Genomic DNA, 6,000 nt, shown 5'->3' with positions numbered 1-6,000 from the left:
GGCCTCATGACGGAGTGCATAGGAGTGCACAGGGTAACACGATAACACAATAATGTAATGATCTAAGCCTGGACTTAGATAGGGAACTTTGCTTTAACAAATATGTAACCCTTTAAGTACCTATAATTTAACCACTGTAACAGGTGTTTCACTCATTTTACTGAAGATTTAATTAACTACATGTAGTTACATGACTTTTATATTAAATTATTGCATTTTAAAACATTAGTCCCCATTTCCAGGATTTTTTTTGCCAGGACTTTTCAGTTACTTGGGAATAACCAAACAATGAAAACCAAGTGTATTGCTCACCTGCAGAGAGCTCTCCGCGTTGGACTGGTAGGAAATCTAAAGTCAAATCTCAAAAATAAAACCATACCGTAAAACTTTACAGTGCATCAGAATTTCAAGTACATATAAGAAAATAGCGCGTAAGTAAGTCCACTTACGAATGAAATGTGATGTGTTTAAACTTTAGACTACAATCAGCACGATTAATACACCCGTAAGCGACACAAGCCGGCATTTTTTATCAAAACACTTCATGACTACACGGAATAAAACCACCAGAAGCGAATGTTTTGGGGTAGCTAACATGGCTGATCTTCACTTGGGTCGGCTTCAAGTTTGTGACGTCATGACAAATCTTATTTTTACCTCCATGGCGGCAGCCCTAGTGGGAACCGGCCTTAACAGACTCGCAGGAAGTCTAAATCCGGAGGCACGGACAGGGTTTCTGTGGTGTCACCGCCAGACACCACACTTGCTAAGTGGTAGCCTTCAAATCGGACGCGGTCTGTTTGTATACGTCGGACCCGCGTGTCGCCACTTTCAGTGTTTGTAGACCAAGCGCCGCCACACGGCAAGTCTAGAGAGACTCCCTAGCAGCCAGCATCTCGTGGTCGTGCGGTAGCGTTCTCGCTTCCCACGCCCTGGTTCCCGGGTTCGATTCCCGGCGGCGTCAGGGATTTTCTCTGCCTCGTGATGGCTGGGTGTTGTGTGATGTCCTTAGGTTAGTTAGGTTTAAGTAGTTCTAAGTTCTAGGGGACTGATGACCATAGGTGTTAAGTCCCATAGTGCTCAGAGCCATTTGAACCCATTTTAGACTCCCTAGCACTCGTCCCAGTTGTACAGCCGACTTTGCTAGGGATGGTTCACTGTCTACATACGCTCTCATTTTCAGAGAAGACAGTTTAGCATAGCCTTCAGCTACGTCATTTGCTACGACCTAGCAAGGCACCATATTCAGTTACTATAATTACTTCAAGCACGTATTCTGAACAGATAATATTGTGAATCATGTACCGTCAAGAGCGACGTTCATCATTAATGGATTAAAGTTAAGTATCAAACTAATTTCGTCTGCTTTCTGAATTCTCATTCCTTGTCATATTCCAGACCTCACGTCAGTATAGTTCTTCCCTCCTCACGCCAGCCTGCGTGAGCTAAAACGAGTGCATTTCGGCCTCCACTCGTAACACGGTGTTGTCTCTACTGCCAACACAAAAGTTTCTGAATAAGAGACCCTTGCCCGAATCCACTGCCCCGCCTCGCTCGAATTTTAAGAACAGTACCAGTTCTTGTTGTTACTCAGGGGGTGGTCGGTAGCAGTGGGAAATATCTAGGGGACGATCTACTCATTTGACAGTAAATATAAACGAACGTAGGTCCGAAAATGCTTAGTTTCCGAGAGATCGAGACATTGTATTTACGGCTAGTCTCATTTGCGTGGATCTTTTAGATGCTTCTTGAAAGTTCCCGAACATTTGCTTTTGTTGCCTGAAGCTGCCCTTGTACGCGATTTGCATAGCAGGTGGGATGAAGAAGCATGTCCACACAAACAGTAGGCAAAGCACTGTACAGTGCATGGCGGAGAATACTTCATACCTGCGTTACCTATGTTCTTTCCTATTCCGCTCGCTTGTCGAGCGAGGGAAACAGCGACTGTCTGTGTGCCTTTGTACGAGCTCTGACCTGCCTCCCTCTATTCTCACGATCCCTGTACGACACAGGCCGACGGTGCACAAAGACTACACAGCCATCTTCGAATACAGGCTCTCTACGAACCGAGGTTTCGCGACAGCTATGTCACGTTTCTTCCAGAGATTCCCATGTAAGTTCAAATGTTCAAATGTGTGTGAAACCTTATGGGACTTATCCGCTAAGGTCATCAGTCCTTAAGCTTACACACTACTTAACCTTAATTATCCTAAGGACAAACACACACACACCCATGCCCGAGGGAGGACTCGAACCTCCGCCGGGACCAGCCGAACAGTCCATCACTGGAGCGCCCTAGACCTCTCGGCTAATACCGCGCGGCCCCATCTAAGTACCCAGAACATTTCCGTAACACTTTGGTGTGGGCTGTACCGACCTGTCACACACCGCCTCTGCTTTTGTTCGGTATCTGCTATGACGCCACCTTGACCATGGATTCAAAATGCTGGAACAGTATTGTAGAAATTCTCGTACCAACGTCGTGTATGAGACTTGGTCTAGAAATTCACTGCATTTTTCCAAAAGCCTCCCAACGAATATATGATTTTCGTTCGCCTTCCCTATTACAGGTTCTACTTGATCGTCTCTTTTCATATCGCTTCTTAGTATTGCCCGCAAATGTTTACTCGACGCGAACTTCGCAAAATGTTTACCTCTTATCTGGAAATCGGATACTATACGGTTCTTTCTCTTCGTTATAAGCATTATTTTACACTTATCGATGTTTCATTACACAAAGTGGAAATTTTGTCCAAATCTTTCATCAAAAAAATGGCTCTGACAAGGGAACCTCCCTATCGCACCCCCCTCAGATTTAGTTATAAGTTGGCAGAGTGGATAGGCCTTGAAAAACTGAACACAGATCAATTGAGAAAACAGGAAGAAGTTATGTGGAACTATGAAAAAAATAAGCAAAATACACAAACTGAGTAGTCCATGTGAGATAAGGAATATCAAGGAGAGCCTGAGCGTAGGAGCGCCGTGGTCCTGTGGTTAGCGTGAGCAGCTGTGAAACGAGAGATCCTTGGTTCAAGTCTTCCGTCGAGTGAAAATTTTAATTTTTTGTTTTCAGACAATTATATCTGTCCGTTTGTCCGTCCGATGCGATCACTTTTTTGGGAGTGAGAATCACATCCACAAGAAAACCTAAATCGGGCAAGGTAGAAGAATCTTTTTACCCATTCGCCGAGTGTACATGTTAGGTGGGTCGATAACATATTACTGTCATATGACGCACATGCCGTCACCAGTATCGTATAGAATATATCAGACGTGTTTTTCTGTGGAGGAATCGGTTGACCTATGACCTTGCGATCAAATGATTTCGGTTCCCATTGGAGAGGCACGTCCTTTCGTCTACTAATCGCACGGTTTTGCGGTGCGGTCGCAAAACACAGACACTAAACTTATTCCAGTGAACAGAGACGTCAATGAACGAACGGACAGATCATAACTTTGCGAAAATAAAGAAAGTAAATTACTCACGCGAGGGAGGACTTGAACCGAGGACCTCTGGTTCCGCAGCTGCTCACGCTAACCACGGGACCACGGCGCTCCTGAATTTCCGTCGTCCATGTTGTTGCCTATGGCACAAGGACTGCTCAGTTTGTACATTTTGCTTATTTTTTCGTAGTTCCATACAACTTCTTCCTGTTTTCTCGATTGATCTGTGTTCAGTTTTTCAAGGCCTATCCACTGTTCCAACTTATAACTAAATCTGAGGGGGGGGGGGGGGGGGGGTGATGGGGAGGTTCCCTTGTGAGCACTATGGGACTCAACATCTGAGGTCATCAGTCCCCTAGAGATTAGAACTACTTAAACCTAACTAACCTAAGGACATCACACACATCCATGCCCGAGGCAGGATTCGAACCTGCGACCGTAGCGGTCACGCGGTTCCAACCTGAAGCGCCTAGAACCGCACGGCCACACCGGCCGGCTAATCTTTCATCAATTTCTTGCTATAGTCCAGTGACGTTACTCTCCTGTACACACCAGCATCGTCAGTGTAAACAATCTCGCAGCGCTGCCGATCCTGTCTGATAAATAGTTTGTGTTTGTTGGAAATATTAGGGATCTTATTACGCCTGCTTGGGGAAGACCCGAGATTACTTTCCTTTCTGTGAAACATTCGCCGTCCAGTATAACGCACTGGGTTCTGTTAGTCAAACATTCCTCGAATCAGTCTCATACTCGCGATGTACTGCCTATGATCGTATCTCGGCTAATACTCCACGATGTGGAACAGAGCAGTGTCGGGCACGTTTGGGAAATCTACGGAGAGGGAATCCACCTCACCAACTGCATCTCACTTCGTGTGCAATTTGAGACAGATGGACAGTGTCAGGAGTTGCCCAGCTATATTTTCTTAGTACTGTGGTGTAAAAAATCCACGGTGCCGAATAGTACAGGGTGATTCAAAAAGAATACCACAACTTTAGGAATTTAAAACTCTGCAACGACAAAAGGCAGAGCTAAGCACTATCTGTCGGCGAATTAAGGGAGCTATAAAGTTTCATTTAGTTGTACATTTGTTCGCTTGAGGCGCTGTTGACTAGGCGTCAGCGTCAGTTGATGCTAAGATGGCGACCGCTCAACAGAAAGCTTTTTGTGTTATTGAGTACGGCAGAAGTGAATCGACGACAGTTGTTCAGCGTGCATTTCGAACGAAGTATGGTGTTAAACCTCCTGATAGGTGGTGTATTAAACGTTGGTATAAACAGTTTACAGAGAATGGGTGTTTGTGCAAAGGGAAAAGTTCTGGACGGCCGAGAACGAGTGATGAAAATGTAGCACGCATCCAGCAAGCATTTGTTCGCAGCCTAGGAAAATCGACTCGCAGAGCTAGCAGAGAGCTGCAAATTCCACAATCAACTGTATGGAGAGTCCACATTGGCACTTATCCGTCCGTAACTACCTGAACGTCAACTACCCGAGGCGTTGGATCGGCCGCCAGGCAGCCCGTGACAGAGCACTTCATCACTGGCCTCCAAGAAGCCCTGATCTTACCCCCTGCGATTTTTTCTTATGGGGGTATGTTAAGGATATGGTGTGTCGGCCACCTCTCCCAGCCACCATTGATGATTTGAAACGAGAAATAACAGCAGCTATCCAAACTGTTACGCCTGATATGCTACAGAGAGTGTGGAACGAGTTGGAGTATCGGATTGATATTGCTCGAGTGTCTGGAGGGGGCCATATTGAACATCTCTGAACTTGTTTTTGAGTGAAAAAAACCTTTTTAAATACTCTTTGTAATGATGTATAACAGAAGGTTATATTATGTTTCTTTCATTAAATACACATTTTTAAAGTTGTGGTATTCTTTTTGAATCACCCTGTATTGTTAAACAACGTATCAGCGAAAAGAGAGAATTACGAATAGTTTGGACAGCAGGGAGAATGGCGTCCGTCAGAGAGGATAAGATCCGTAATCTCGCCGCCTGCTAAACAAAACTACCACACCCAACGAAAAACTAAGTGGCAGTGCCTTAATGAGCGACAATTAATGATCCAAACGCTTCGAGGCGGCTCGGGTGAAACATTAACGTAAATCTCGGGGAAAAAAACTGTGCAGTTGCGAGTAGGAGTAGCTCTCTGAGAGTTCCTACAAACTTAATTATCTGTACCTAGACAGACAGCTCTCCCGTACCAGGGGTCGAGAGCCTCGAACCATTTTTGCCTGCTATTGAAACTGTTACTGGCAAGATATCGGTCCCGCGAATGTATTAATTGTAAGTTTGAAGATGGATAACAAATGACAAAAGAAAAGTTTTTCGTGTGATATAATTAGAAATTAACAATTTTCTGTTTTTTTTTCCTTTGCTTGCACAGTGAAACCTTGTTTGTGGCCAAATATCATGACTCTAGACCAACGGGAATTAGCCTACAGGTTTCGATTAGTGAGTTTTATGAGTATCAAAATACGTGACATAAATGGCCGTATCTTTTGAGTGCGTTGCCTTATAAGCCTAAGCTTTCTACACAGCCAAGGGACTA

Source organism: Schistocerca piceifrons, chromosome 5, assembly GCF_021461385.2.
Source record: "Schistocerca piceifrons isolate TAMUIC-IGC-003096 chromosome 5, iqSchPice1.1, whole genome shotgun sequence".
Classification (NCBI taxonomy): domain Eukaryota; kingdom Metazoa; phylum Arthropoda; class Insecta; order Orthoptera; family Acrididae; genus Schistocerca; species Schistocerca piceifrons.
This window is presented reverse-complemented; position numbering follows the sequence as displayed.